Source organism: Pogona vitticeps, chromosome 6, assembly GCF_051106095.1.
Source record: "Pogona vitticeps strain Pit_001003342236 chromosome 6, PviZW2.1, whole genome shotgun sequence".
In the NCBI taxonomy this organism is placed as follows: domain Eukaryota; kingdom Metazoa; phylum Chordata; class Lepidosauria; order Squamata; family Agamidae; genus Pogona; species Pogona vitticeps.
Window position 1 is genome coordinate 11,455,641 of NC_135788.1, and position 16,455 is coordinate 11,472,095.

At 40.2% G+C, this 16,455-nt stretch overlaps 1 protein-coding gene across 1 annotated transcript in view; it reads right to left on the bottom strand.

Annotated features, from left to right (window-relative positions):
- The window catches only part of ADARB2 (adenosine deaminase RNA specific B2 (inactive)), a 392,231-nt gene that overhangs the window by 138,213 nt on the left and 237,563 nt on the right, over positions 1-16,455 (bottom strand). The window lies entirely within an intron of this gene.

A 16,455-nucleotide genomic window follows, 5' to 3' on the forward strand; every position in this document is an offset into this window, starting at 1 on the left:
AACATGGTCTGTCAGCACCAGCACTGTGAGGCTGGCGATGCCTTTTGGGATGATGAGTTAGCTGTAAATAAAGAATGAGAGCTGCATGGCTTCCTTGTGGGCAGTTTTAGAAAGAATCTTACGCTGCACAGCAACAAATTTATGTTCTGAAGGATAAGAAAATTGGGCTAATCTGATGCTTCTAGAAGAGGAAGCTGCCTCCAGTTATAGGCCGAAGGAGACTTATTAGAAGTGGAGGGACCTTGGGATTTTCTTTGCTATTTCCCAGATGGTAAAGGACACAGAAATCGTAAAAGGCTGACATGGAAAGGGACATTTCATTGCTAGATAAGTCTGGCTGCTAAATTGCAAGGGTGCAAGGAATCACTGTGATATAAAGGTAAAAGAGAGATAATAAGGACAACTTAGCTTTGCCAGGGTTCTAGGTGACCATTCTGAAGAACCCTGGAAGAATCTTCCTGGATCTGACCAAGGGTCCACAGAAGCCCATATCTTCTTTCCACATTGGCCAGCCAGATACTTCAAGGAAGTTCATTAACAGGTCTTCAAGGCAATTGTCCTCTCTTGCTGTGGCTACCCAGGAACTGGTACTCAAAGTCATGTGAATTCAGAGTATATATACTATAGTCATCATGACTAGAGCCTTTGAATTTCCTCCCATGAATTAATGTAATTTAATTCCCCTTTAGAAATAAAGCAACGATCACCACATTATTCAGTAGTATATTTGTTACGCACTCTACTCCTGTATCTGTCCATCTGTCCTGTCAATCAGTTTCTTTGGGTAACCCTAGACTCTTGCATTCTAAGAGATTGCTTTGATCTTCTTGAACTGCTTAGATCATCTTAAAAAATGGCATGGCAGGCATAGATGCCAAGGGAAATCAGAGACAGGAGAAATACGTAGCATCTAGGAAAACAGGAGTTTGGAGGCTTGAGAAAGTTGCATGGCTAGAAAGGCAAGGGATGCAGTATGGGTGAATGAGTTCAGTGAAACAAAGAGAAGAAGAGGAGATGAGAAAGAAATAGGAGAGAGAAAAGGTGCATGTAACTAAGCGCCGCAGGGGCGATGTGGCCATCCTGGATAATAAGTACGTAGCAGGTTGTTGAAATGCTGTCTATTAGGCCCTTGTTTTTTAAAGGATGATCAACAATCAAGGAAGGATTAAACAGTTCCTTGAGCAGAAGGAGGAGATGACTTGTTCTTGGCTTCCTTGCTGAAATGCCCATAAAGCCACATTAGGTTTATAACTTTGTGTTAAATTAAAGATGTTATTTTATACAAGCACTTACAAAAGACTCCTAAGTATCCAATAACCGTTTTCTTTATTCCCTTGTTAGTAGCTGACACTTTGGCAGTGTTCAGGCATGTGCCAAGTTGATTTAGGGCATTGATTTTCAGTTGGCACACATCCTTCCCTTCCCAGACAAAACTGTTTGGCTTAGCAGGGAAACAGCACTTAACTTTGTATTGTGTTTTGGGCTGTGCTTGTCTCCCTTCGGAAGACGGCTGCAATGGCAGCTGGCTACAAGAGGCTTCCTGATTGAGTGGCATATTTCCTTCCTTTACAGAGGGTGCACACAACCAGAAATCAGCCCCCCCCTCCATGAACGGAGAATCAATCAAATGTGGCTTCTCTAAATGCTCTGCTACATAGTCAGATTGTTGTTTAGCTGAGGACCTCATTCGTCTCATCACAAGCTGCAGTATTCAGGCGTCCGCACCTGGGGTGTGAGGTTCAGACATAGAGAAGGTTCCTGAACTTTTAACATCTACAAGGAAATTATAGTTTCAGTAGGTGTGACCATTCACATTGAATTCTACCTCCTTAGTAATATTCCACCAAGGATGTTGCTATCACTCTCTCTGTATTGGAGTACAAGATTATAACCCCCCTCAACCCTGACTATTGACTATGCCGTTGGGGCTAAAGGAATCCAACATCTTGGAAGAATACTGGTTGCCCATTCTTTTTCATTTCCTCTCTGCTGATATCCCCTTTTCTTTCACCATTAACTTGCCCTCACTGGTCTTCTTATGGCTCTACCTAGCCACCCTCAGTTGCCTTTCCATTCCCAACTGTAACACAGGGCCAGGAAAAGGGGATCCATTTTAAAAATATCATATTTTGTTCCTATCTATTACTCAAGGGCTTATATATATACATACATAAACATTACTTTCTTGCATAAACATTACTGTGCATATTCTACAAAATACTAATTTATTAATAATTTCAGAAGTATGTAATCAGAATATCAAATCAAACTTGTAGTAGTAACGGTAATTACCAAAAAAATGCATTACAGTACTTATCTATGATGTAATGATGCACTAAATAATGTGGTCAATTTTTTCCATGATCATACCAACTATATCGCTCAAAATCTCTACTTTGCTTCTTTGCCTCTGAACAAAAGGGAACAAGTCAAAATATATTTTGGCATAATCAAGACTGCAACTGCTTCCGAAAGATATTTTCAGTCTTCCATGCTGCTACCAATAACAGGCTGGTGCTAATCCACTTAAAGTACTGATCATTATTGTAATTATACAGTTAGCGATCCTATTCACTAAGGCATGGCTAAGCTTCCAAGTACATTGATTAAAATATGTGAGATTCTTAAATATGGCAAAGCTAGAGACCGCGTCAATGCCAAGGCGCTCGTTGTCTGCCAGTAAAAGAAAAAACAAAACAAAAAACAACAACCCAGAATTGCAGCCAAAACCAGAAAATTACCTATGATTATGAACCCCCAATTAACAAATAAACAAGATTATGTGTTTTTAAAATTTAAAATACTGGTATAGCATTTTTTCTAAAAAATATATGAAGTGACTTACAATATAAGTCATCCAATTATACAAACAAAACTCATAGTAAAATCAATAAAGCGACAGGAAAATCAGCACAGCAGTTTTAAAGATCCAGCAAAGCAATTACAGTACCTTTTTAAAAATCAGGGGAACAGAAAGGAATTGATCTGCTGTCTCTACATCGTAACACTACTGTTGTCTCGAAGATCGGTTTGAGAATATTCTACAAACAGGGCACCACCACTGAAAAGACTTTGTCCACAACTACTGCCTACATACTCCCTGGAAAAGACCATGATGTTAGGAAAGTGTGAAGGCAAGAGGAGAAGGGGGCGACAGAGGATGAGATGGTTGGATAGTGTCACCAAACATGAATTTGACCCAACTCTGGGAGGTGGTGGAAGACAGGAGGGCCTGGCGTGCTCTGGTCCATGGAGTCACAAAGAGTCAGACATGACTAAACTACTAAACAACAACAACTGCCTACATGGACTCTGAAGGAAGAAATACCTGGAGGAAAGCTTCAAAAGGCTGGACAAGTTCATATGACTATATACAACTCTTCAAGGACGTTAAAAGATAAAACTAATGTCCTGAACAGAGACCTCTGTCTCCCCCCCCAAAAAAAACACCCCACAAATAAGACAAAACAACTACATCTTAGCATGGCAAACACCTGAAACTCAGGGACTTTCTTCAGAAAAGTGCAGACAAAAATGTTGTAGAGCACTGGTTCTTAACCTTGGGTTACTCAGGAGTTTTGGACTGCAACTCCCAGAAGCCTTCACCACCAGCTGTCCTGACTGGGGTTTCTGGGAGTTGCAGTTCAAAAGCATCCGAGTAACAAAGGTTAAGAACCACTGTTGTAGAGTGTCTACTTTGTAGGTTGAGTTGCGTCAATTCTGCAACAAACAGTGACTCTGGGGAATTCAAGTATCTTGTCTGGGCGCATTAGGATTAAAAAGGTACAATGTTTACACTGGCATGATCCAGTCCATTATCTAGTAGTTAGCTGGGGGAGAAATGTCATTGTACTACGTTGTACTACAATTCTAACAAATAAATACACAGAAACAACTGTTCAATTGTCAGTTCAAAATTTCTGTATGTATGCATGCTGCTTCTTTAGTGTCAACGGAGTTACTTATTAGCCTATGAAAAAGTACCTTTCACAAAAAGCAGAGTGAAAGGTTATGAGAGCAGATTCCCCCATTTTTCTGCTAATGTCCATGAAAAAGAGAAATCTTATTTCTAAGAAATGGGCTTGCTTAACTGCATCTCTCACCAGTCTCATGTGCTGCATTAGTTTCTTGGCTAGTACGCGCTATTGGACTTGCAAGAGTTAGATGTTGATGGCAAAGCCACAGGGCATTTTCCAATTTAGGCCTATTTCCTTTTACACCACTGTCAGCAGAAACACAGTAATCAGTTCCTTGCTACGAGAGAAAAATCTTCAGAGTTTTGGCAAATAGAGAATAATGCTATCAGCAGCTCTGGTTTAACTATTTGTTGCACCATAGCAGCAGGGTTAACCTAAAAGATATTGCCTCCAAATTGCTTAACTGTTTTACAAGATCACCGCATATGTATAACACAAACACATTCCTTACCTCCTTTCCACCACAGAGGCAAGGGTCTGTTACTGATATGTGATGCTCTTCTGGAGGGTGTGATGCTACATCAGAGTGGTTGACCAGACCAGATGGGCGGGATACAAATCAAATAAATAAATAAATAAATACCAGTGGTGCCCCGCATAGCGACGATAATCCGTGCAGCAAAAATCGTCGCTATATGGATTCATCGCTATGCAGATTTAAAAAGCCCATAGGAATGCATTGAAACCCCTTCAATGAGTTCCTATGGGCTTAAAACTTACCTTTTAAGCGAAAATCCTCCATACGGTGGCCATTTTGGGTGCCTGGTAAGCGAGGAATCTGTCCCTGTTTTACCCGGTGGCCATTTTGGAACCGCTGATCAGCTGGGGATAAAACATCGTTATGCGAAAATCGGTAAGCGAAACAGCTTACCGATCATCGCAAAGCGATTTTCCTCCATAGAAAACATCGTTATGCGATCGCAAAAGCGACTGCAAAAACATTGTCGCTATGTGGATTCGTCATTAAATGGGGCGCCCGTTACGCGAGGCACCACTGTACATGCGTATTGATTTAATCAAAGGCTCTCTCTGAGATTGATGCTTTGTCCATGGAGTGCTCCATCCTGCTTTAAGAAGAGATGTGCCTACCTCTGTGCCCCGTATTGACCTTTGTCTCTCCCAGTGACCACAGGATTCCAAATTAGTAAATGGTTGACACCATTTCCTTTCATACTGCCACTACTTTACACATATATTCAAATTTTGTCAGAGAATGGCCATGTATTAGCTTACAAGACAAAGCCTGAAACTGGCTCCTGGACAACCACTAGCTCTATGGATTTAGACTAACCACCATGATCTGCGGTAGATAAAGGTTTCCCACTCTCATAAAGGACCATCATTTTTAGTTGCTATACCTTGAGTCTATTGGGTTCTATGATGTTACCAGATTCTGACTCAGCTGAAGATTCTCTGACTGGTCAATTCAAAGTGTTGACATCAGCACACAATGCTTTAAATATTGTTCAAGACCCAGACACCTAAAGCACTGGCTGATGAAGTATTTGAGATTTAAGATCAACCAGGAAAACCCTGCTTATGTTGCCCATGAAGAGTTCTTTGGCTCACAAGGCGACCACACATGCCACAGTTCAGCCCTTGAGTTATGGAACAGAAATCCAGTTGTCCTCCACACTTTGCCTTTCATCCATTACTTAGAAACCTATTGATCTATACATACAAGACTCCTGCTGATTTGTATTCGTTTTATAGTATTTCTAGCAAACGTTTAATCTGATTTTACAAATTTAAAATTTTAGACGAGTACAATTTATCATTATAGATATTTATAACTGGTAGTTTTAACTTGGTTTTTATGTGAATCACCAGCTGGAATTTGCCCTGGATTCTAGTAAGGAAGGGTAGGAAATACATACATACATTAACATTGTTATTCCACACAATCAATGATAACATGAGACAGACAGTATAACTGTGTCAAAACAGCAACAAAAGCAATACATTCCCAAAATAGGGAAGAATTGTTTCCTACAAACATAACCTGTTGGGGTGTGTTTATATGTGTAAATACTTCTTTGTTTACCCAAGAACTCCCCTGAATTATTTTCATGCTCCATGAAGCATCATGGAGGAAGTGAAAAACATATTTACATGGGGTGAATCTGCATTTTAAAGAGAGACTGAGCTCAGTCTTCACCAAGATGCTAACATACAGCATGCTAGTAGCATGAACAAAGTTGCTGCTTAGGATATATATACCGTATTTTTCACACCATAAGACGCACTTTTCCCCCACAAAACAGGGGGGTGGAAAGTCTGTGCGTCTTATGGAGCGAAGAAAACAGATTATATTTTCCTGTTTTCTTCTCCTAAAAAAATTGGTGCGTCTTATGGAAAGGTGCGTCTTATGGAGCGAAAAATACAGTAATTGTCTAAAATCCTACCACCTCTTTCTGTGCAAAATGGTTCTTGTGCTGAATCCTCTGATTTCACTGGACCTCCACAGTTGGTCCCATTTCTGTAATGCTGGATAAAACCCTAATATGAATAAAGTGCTGTTCTAATTATATGAGGAGGGAAAATAAGAATAAAAAGACTATACAGATAGATCTCAGTAAGGGACAGTTTAGTGCACATTTTTTTTTCCCTTGGTGGAAGGGAAAGTTCATTGGACAAACTTCCCTTTAGGGGACTCTGCCGACAGAGCCATTCCTCCAACAGTTTAATAAGAACAATACCATCTATAAGCCTTTGTGTAGATTTGTCCTTCCAATGAACCACTATTGTCTATTTTGAAACCCAGCAGGCTGGCTTTGCCAATAAAAGTGTGACACGAGGGAGGGATGGCTGCTACAAGACAGCTTTTTTTTCAGAGGTTGTGAGCAAAGGGAACACGTTGTCCTTCCACCACCCTTGCTTGTGAAGAACTAAATCTGAAAAGCTGAGCATTCTTTACACATGGGGTATATCCTTGTGATTGTGAACCCTGGTTTTGTAGATTTCCTGATTGTGTGGAAAACTCCCACAAGGAGAGGGGAGTCCCTCCACTTTAGATTAGCTTTCTTTCAATTATAATTTCAGAAACTTTTACTGAAAGTCAGACTGGATGGACCAAGACTGTAATATTTATACATATCCATAGGATCCTAAAGCATATTTTATTCCTTATTGGAACTGACTGTTTTTTGTGAGTGGGCTGGTTGAGGTGGGCAGACTCCCAGAAATAGATGATGGAGCATATTGGATTTACCTTTTAAAGTATATCAGTCTGATTTGCATTTCCTAAACTAATGTACTCACAGGAACATCAGAACTCACAGTTATCCCTCAAACTTAGTACTTCTCTGAATTCAAAAATTCAGTTCACGATTCAGAAACTACACGATGTATTTTTTAAAATCCCACTTCCTGCATGTAAATATTTTGTAAACTACTTTTCCTAATAAATCCATACTGGGGCAGCGAGTTAAGAAGAGGTATGTTAGGGAGTTCTGCACATAAAAATGCACAGATCAAGGAATGGCACAGACAAAATGCATACATTAGGAAATGTGCACTTATTTTTTTTTTGCATGCAGGCATAATGTGAATTTCTATGTATGAAAAAAATGTAAAGACCAATATGGACATACAATTGATACTGAGATAGATTAGACTAATTAATCAATTCTTAATCCTAGCAATGGACATTAACAATCCCACTTAATTAATGAGAGGTTGAGCAAACGGTATGGAGAGATTGAGGGAATTCTTCATTATTGCCCTGATGGTCCATCTGCACCAGCCATATTGTTCTTCAGATTTCAAATAAGGGCCAGCATGAACTTGAGACATGTAGGTATTGTGACTGTGGTATTTTTCTCCATTAAGTGTCACACAAACACACAGTTTTAGGAGTATGCTTAGGGGATCTCAGTAATTAAAGCTGAACTCATACTCAAGATGTATGGAACCCTATTAACAAGGGTATATAATATATGTTTGTGTGCAGAGTGACCTTTATTAGCATCTCATTACGTTCCAAAATAGATTTTGTTAACTGACAGAATGAATTATTTTGTCCAACATTACTGCTTAGGTAACCTATTGTTTCCCCTTTTTTCATCATGCACTTCTAAATGTTAACACTAACAAGCAGTTAGTTAAGCATTACACTGGAGACTGTCATTATGTCTTACATCTCCGAATACATGCACACTTTTAATTTTTTTTCTTAGATTAAAGATGAATCAAAGCATTTCATCTCTAACTTTAGGACTCGAGGTGCTTCTCCCCCACCGATGGAGAAGAAGCCAGTGTAAAATCTAACACAAATGGCTTTTAAAAATTTAATAATTCACCAAATCTATGAGTTCAGCACAGCCTGGCTGGAGTAGATAAGTAAAATAAATACTGTAAAGTCAATTTTTAATAATCTCTGGCATGAAATTTAAGCACAAGAGACAACATTTAACAATAAAGTCAGAGGCTTTTTGTAAATGATCAAATGAGAATTTAAAAGCCCCTTACCTACTGGTGGAAAAAAAAGCTCCCGTTTATCCCTTAGTACACATTGCATCTTTTCTCAGTGTTTTCTTTACCAAAGTGGTTTTTAACTCCTAATGTATAGCTGTTCCCATCCACAATTCTTCCCATTCACAGTGATATGAATGAACAAAAAGACTGGCAAAGACATTCTGCTGGAGGATGGAGGTTTTTGTAGCCCCATGCAGTCACTAATTAGTTCCTGGATTATTTGGGGGGTCTGGTGTGTTTAATTATTGAGACAGCACACTTACAATGGGAGAAGTATTTAGGATAAGGGGTTTAGATTCAGGCTGATCTTTTCTCTCAAAACGTCAGGCAGAAACAGGCTTGCAAGCATATATTTATACAATGAAGGGTGGGGGGAAGACTCTAGAGTGATAGGTGGCAATTCCTTGTCTCCCTGCTTGAAGCAGGAACCATAAAAAGCAGACAGATTAAATGAGATTCTTCCTCTCTCTTTCCTCCTCTTTCCATATTTTATGCAGTGGAATTGCTAAACGAGTACCGGCTGTACTGGCACCATCTGTAAGTTATAAAGAAATGCAGTAAGTTTATGGTCTTTTGTTGGAAGAATAATTACTGATCATATTCAGACTTCACAGTGACTATATTATGTGGTGCTACACATCTGATCAGTAGTTGCTAGATCTGCCTACAAGCAACAAGGGATGGCTCAGTTTAGGGAACAGCTGGAGCATAGAACTGGACACTGCTTTGCTCTGAACCAACAATGCTGTTTTTGTGCTTTCACTTCCAAAAAATAGGAGACAGGTTTATAGGTAACCCTTTTTTTTCTACAGCAGGAAGGGCAGGGATTGGGCTTTGGGAGATCTGCAGAAAACAGATCAACGGACATTTCTGGGCTATCTAGTGCTGGAATTCAGCTCCAGAAAGAGAGGAATCGAAAGGAAGTGAAGCAGCATAATGCCTAATTATTCCACTCCTCTCCTGTTATTCTCCCTCCTGTGTACCCGGACAATGTAGTTCAGAAGGACAGAAAACTCTTCAGAGTTGGTTGTCAGCCAACTCCAAGTGCTGTGGGGGTGTAGGTGTTGAAAAATCCAGATGCTACAAATATCACTGATGGCATAACTAATAACCAACTTTGCTCTGAAACCCCTTCTCCGTGATTCAAGTTATTTGTTGGATTCCTGTCCTCTTCTTAGGGCTTTCTAAGGCTAGAATGGCAATAGAAGAAGCACAGTCTTCGCCGTTCTGGCACCAACCGAGAGAACAGAGGGACTGGACATATCCTTACGTTGTAGGACCTAGAACAGTCCATCAAGTTTGCTTGTAGGTGAACAGTATTACTGGGAGCACTTACATTTGGTTTGGTGATGCTGTAGGACATTCATTAGAATTATTTCAGTAATGGGTTTATGTGTTTGTGACTTTCTGTCTTCCTGTATTTTAATATTAATCTTTAATTGCTGAATTTTGTAATATTAATTCTATTTGGTTACTATTTGCAATGTCAGCAGCCATAGTTCTGACAAGATAGAAAGGCTGTATATATATATATAGAAACTTTATATAATAATGTCTACTGCACATCTCTGTCTATGCATCTGTCTACAATCTCTTCTGTAATCATATGCAATCCTTCACCTGCAAGTCTTCCTGAAATGCCCCTTTCCCATAGGTTTAGCAAAGAAGGATGTACCCAGCTCTCCCATGCTTTTGATATGGCCTAGGTTTCATTGTACCAATGAATCGGCAAACTGTAGATCTGGAAGGTACCGCAAAGATCACCAAGCCCAACTACCATCAATGCAGGAGATCCAGAACAAAGATACTTCTCATTGGGCATGCCAGTCTCCAAACACATACCATACTCATTTTATTATGAGCAACCAACATTTTTCACGCTAAGAAAATGGACAAAGGGGCCGTGTTATAGATATTATACAATCTAAGGGTCAGGCCAGGTCAGTATAGAGCGAAACCCTAACCCATATTTTTTGCTCAGGATCCACAGTGTTTAAAACTTGTTTCAGCACCCAGGTAATTTAAGTTAGTATTCTATGTTCCAACCTTAGCTTTCCCTCTCTTCTCTCTCACCCCCCGCCCCCCAAAGAGAAATTTAAATGGAAAAAGCTTTCAGCACATGATAAGGCCAAGACCCAAGACTGTTTAAAAACACAGACCAAATGTTTACAGTGCCTTTTACTCCACAAACAGCGATTGCTTAAAAAGCACAGATGGGACACAGACAGCTTTTCATTGCTTGCTCCATATGATCGAACCTAACACATCTGGTATGCTCTGCAAAGCATCTTGGCGCTAATTTGTTTGTCAGTATCCATTGAGAGGGCTATCTGTCATCCTGTCGCATTTCGGTTGCCCTGAGATGTTTGAAGATGAGGCTAGTCACAAATTGAGGCTGCCAGCCTCTTGGGAGTTAACCAGTGGAAATCACCAGCTGTTCCAAATGCCATCAAATGGGAAGACACAGGGCAAGGCGCCCGCATCTACATGTACAAGACTGGCATCTCAGTGAGATTTTCTTAGCAGGAAGCAAAAAGCATTTGACGAGGAGACAGGTTGTGTTCATTTTGCTTCTCTCCACCCCATATATGCACATACACAAGTGTCCCGTTGTCTTTACATTCAGGTGAGCATTCCTGGAAATGATAGACCATAGATTTTGAAATCAAAGGAGAAGGAGAAGCATTTACATGCACATGGAAACACACACACATCTCCAATGCCTCATACTTGTCTGATCACATACAGGGCAAACAGCAAAAGAATTAAAAGAGTTGTCAAAGAGAAATAATGAGTCCAAAGGAAGCAAATTCTGTAACAGCGTAAGATCAATGCATTTTCAGTGACAGGCTGGTGAATCTAGTTTCCCTAGACACTTCCTTTTAAACTTGTCCAAATTTCCTGTTTGACAAACAAGACATAAAGTTCAACATTTCTGGTGATTATGCCATCTTACCAAAGGATGCATCTATGCTACAAAATCTGGGAGCTGTTGTTTGTTTTAAACTGGTGCTGAGAATCTCCAACACAATCCAGTAAACTATCATTTGCAATGAAGACTACTACAGTTGTGTTCAAAATTATTCAACCCCCAATGCTGTAAAGGGGTTTAGGGACTATAGTGTACATTTGGAATTGTATTCAGAATGAAATCCTACAAGGACGTTTTAAAGAACCAAATGCAACTAAAATAACATCAATTGTTTATGTAATACAGTAGTAAATGTTTCTTTTGTGGTTTCTTCATTGCCACAATTATTCAACCCCTTAAAGACTACCACTCTGAAGAAGAGAGGTTCATTCAGGTGTTTTCGATCAGGTATTGAAAACACCTGTGGATGTCACCGAGCACCAATCAAGCATAATAAGCACCAATTAGGCAGCTTTAAAATGACTGTGATACTCAGCTCCTTCTAGACATTTACTGGTGTGGTTACAAACATGGTGAAGTCAAGAGAATCGTCCAGGAAGACAAGAGAAGAGGTGATTTGTCTTCACAGGAAGGGCAATGGCTATAAGAAGATTGCAAAGAAGTTAAACATACCAAGAGACACCATAGGAACCATCATTCACAAATTCAAGGCAAAGGGCACTGTTGAAATGCTACCTGGTCGTGGAAGAAAGAAGATGCTGACTTCAACTGCTGTGCGCTACCTAAAGCGTAGAGTGGTGAAAAGTCCCCGTGTGACTGCTGAGGAACTGAAAAAAGATTTGTCAGATGTGGGTATAGAAGTTTCAGTTCAGACAATAAGGCGCACACTGCGTAATGAAGGTCTCCATGCCAGAACCCCCAGGCGCACCCCCTTGCTGTCTCCCAAGAATAAGAAGAGTCGACTGCAGTATGCCAAAAGTCATGTGGGCAAACCACAAAAGTTGTGGGATAGTGTTCTGTGGACTGATGAAACAAAATTAGAACTGTTTGGGCCCATGGATCAACGCTATGTTTGGAGGGGGAAGAACAAGGCATATGACGAAAAGAACACCTTGCCTACTGTGAAGCATGGCGGAGGGTCAATAATGCTTTGGGGCTGTTTTGCTTCTGCAGGTACAGGGAAGCTTCAGCGTGTACAAGGTACCATGAATTCTCTTCAGTACCAGGAGATATTGGATGAAAATGTGATGCAGTCCGTCACACACCTGAGGCTTGGGAGACGTTGGACCTTTCAACAGGACAATGATCCCAAGCATACCTCCAAGTCCACTAGAGCATGGTTGCAGAGGAAAGGCTGGAACATTTTGGAGTGGCCATCGCAGTCACCAGACTTAAATCCGATTGAGAACCTCTGGTGGGACTTAAAGAAAGCAGTTGCAGTGCGCAAGCCTAAGAATTTGACTGAACTGGAGGCTTTTGCCCATGAAGAATGGGCGAAGATACCCGTAGATCGCTGCAAGACACTTGTGTCAAGCTATGCTTCACGTTTAAAAGCTGTTATAACTGTAAAAGGATGTTGTACTAAGTACTAAGATTGAATGTCACTTGGGGGTTGAATAAAAACTAAGAATGATGTGAGCACAGAAAAGACATTTGTGGTTATTTCATTATAAACTTAAGGTTATATTTCTCCGACCTACAAGTGCCTCTTTCATGTAAATGTAAGCAAGATGACTGAATGATCAAAATCAATGTCAAAATGGCCAAAACATTCAATTTCAGTGGGGGTTGAATAATTTTGAACACAACTGTATATATCCATATCTTATATCTATAAGAGCTGGATAGAAAAGAGAGATGAAAAGAGTGTTTTTGTTTGTTCAATAGCCATTTGGATGTGTGAGTTGTCACAGTGTTGTGCCTAAGAGGATAAGCTGAGAGCCAGTTTAAAACTCAACCCACTTGGCAGTTTTAGTCCCTCACCTGCAACTGGGAAAGAGAAAAAAATGTTTTTAGAATAATAATTGCTAAAAGAATGCTCATGGAATGCTCTGTATGGTCAAAAGGTGTGTGCATATGTGCGTGCATATCTGGTACCCTCCCAACTGTTATGTGTCAATCTAACAAGAAGTATATTCTCATCTCTCAAACAGCAGTGGCTTCTAGCAGTACCTTCAGCCAAAAAGTTCTTCATCTTGGAAGGTGAAGACACAGAGAAATAGCCCAGACTACTTTGCTCTCCAGTTTGCTGGCTGTGCAAAAGAGAAGTACCGTACAGTGGACCCTCGACTTACAGACGGCTCGACTTACAGACTTTTCGAGTTACAGACTTCTCTGGCAGCAAAATTTAGATTCGACTTGCAGCTGGAGAATCGACTTGCAGACCAGAGAAAACCCAAAATGGTACAAAAATAGAATAAAAACTGCCGGTTATGGGATTAATCGGTTTTCAATGCATTGTAGGTCAATGGAGATTCGACCTACAGACTTTTCGACTTGCAGACACCATTCCAATACGGATTAATTCCGTAAGTAGAGGGTCCACTGTACTGCTGAAATTATTGCCTGCCTGGAGTATACTTCTGCTCTTTCAAAGTGTCTATATTGATTAGACTCTATGCTAGATCGGGTCTAGACAGTGCTCTCGCAGTTACAGAAGTAGAGGTAAACTAGGTTTTGACTTAAACATGATATAATAGAGTTGGACCCAGGGGGCAATTTTCTCCCTCTGAGGGTCTTCTAGAGGCCATGTGGGCTACTAAAAATACCACAACTGGAAAGAATGAAACAATTTGAAAAATTGTTATTTTTTTCCCATTTTAAACAGCACTTATGTTCCCTTATAATTTGCGTAAATGGTGAATTGCAGGTCCAGAAGCTTCCAAAAATGTTTGTTTTTAATTGCTCTTCTTTCTGGTAGAGGAATCAGAGGTAAGGGCTGCAAAAAAACAGATTTGGGAACAGCATGTGGCCCCGAGGATGCATTTTGCCCATCCCTGTTACATAGCATGCATTTATTTATTTATTTATTTATTTATTTATTTATTTATTTATTTATTTATTTATTTATTTATTTAAGCTTGCATACCCATAGTGCATGCACTCTCTGCATGGTTCAAAACACATTAAAACAAATTAAACTCACATGATAACAAATGAAACTAAGTGCTTAGCAGTAAAGACCATAAAATAGGGGGGAAAAAAACTGTCCCTACCTGAAACCTATTTAAAACAAATTAAGCAGATTTGAGCATCTCAGATGATAAAGCAGTAACAAGGGGCAACCAGAAATAATACTGTTTTTACTAATTCTTTAAAAAACTGAGAGGGAAGGTGCTAGATGAGCTTCTGTTAGAAGCCCTTTCCATGGTGATCGAAAAAGCACGGTTCCTAGTGTGTACTCTTTTGGCCTCCTTAGGTGTTACCATTTTTAGCATCATGGTCTGCAAGGAGAGGGTGGGACGGGCAGCTGTTTTGTGGGAGAGATGTTCCGACCTCCCTTTTTCCTTCTTCTGTTACACCAGAGAACATTGTCAGGGTCAACCAAATAAAACCACATTTGGAAAAAGCCTTGCTTGTCAACTGCATTTTCCCTTAGTGCAACCCAGTGCAAACTGGATGTGACAGGTTTTTGCAAGTATTCTTTCTTCCTTTAGGGTCTTAGATCTGGTGGCACTCAGTGTGTTAACACTACGCACACAGACACAGAAACACAGAAGTACACACAGAGTGTGATTTTGCTGTTCCTTCTGGATTTTCATTTTAAATGTGTTAAAAAGCATGCCTCTGACTGAGAGCAGTACAGGAGCTGGGGGGCAACTCCCATCTGAAGTTTTGTCAAGGGAAAAAAAACCTTTTCTCCTGTCTAAATTCATCACAACCTGCCAAAGATTTGAGGGATAAATGGAAGGTAAACAACAAGTAGAATCGATAGAGGACTTACAGTTTGACCTATGGGAGGATTAGATCCAGAATGTCATTCTTGAATGAAGACTGGGGGGGCGGGGAGGGAAATAAGAGTTTTTTTTTCTCTCTCCAAAGGCACAAAAGAGAATGCAAGTGTTGTGTTCATGGCTGATAGAGTAAGTCACTTTTATACTAGATGCAGACCGTATCTGAAGGAACCAGAGCACACATATCTTGGACTCTTCCTCCCCCTGCCAGGTTTGTCCCTCCCCACCTTGCAGAAGAAGGCAGGATTAGAAGACGAAGCAGAATTCACTTGGCTTTCCAATAAAGTCCGAATCTTGCTTCCCTTTCACTTCAGTTCCTCAGTTAGGGGAAACTCGATTCAGTTTATCTGTTGGTGACTTCTTCAGCTATCAGAACTACTTACAGCTGCAGTCACCTGGAGGCTTCTTATAATAAACTCCTGGGGAAATTCTCTCAGTCTCCCTTTTTAGATCATAACGCCCAGGATAAGGTTTCAGATCCTCTGACTTTCTTTCTCCCTGCCAGGACAGAACAACTGTGTCTCCTATGATCTGCCCCAAACTTCCTTGTTTTTCTCTCTTCCTCTAAATCCCTCAAAGCAGCCAGGCCCACTGAAGGGAAGGTCTAGTTACTTGGTTGCTAGTGGTATGGCTGAACGTTGATTTAGAGAGAGTTCTCATTATGTTTCTGGAGGTCCTATCAGAAGTACCAGAAGCTGCAGTCACTGCAAAGCTTCTGATCACCATCAGTAGTTTAAATTTTCCAGTAATGCTCCAGTCAGTGTCATGGATGCTGGTGTCTGGGGCCAGATTATAACCTGGTTATGCTCTTCACTGACCCATAAAACTCAGTGGTGATCTTCAGCCAGTTAGTCATTGTCATAGGGAACCTACCTTGTAAGATTAGTGTGAAGCCAAATTAGGGAGGAGTTGAATCTTCTTGATCTTATGGGATGGGTGGGATTTAACTGTAACTTAACAATGAATAACTTTAGTGAACAAAAATCCGAGGAAAAACATAACACATAAAGAAGGAATGGTCTACCTATCTGTCTATGTTCGCACTGCTTTGTTTAACATTTTGGCTTGGTTTTGTAAATAGTTTATGAACCAAATTGGGGTTGGTAGAGTGGATTGGAATGATTGATTGACTAGAAAAAGGAAAGAGGTTCGTTTTAGGCTCATTGTACATTTTTTT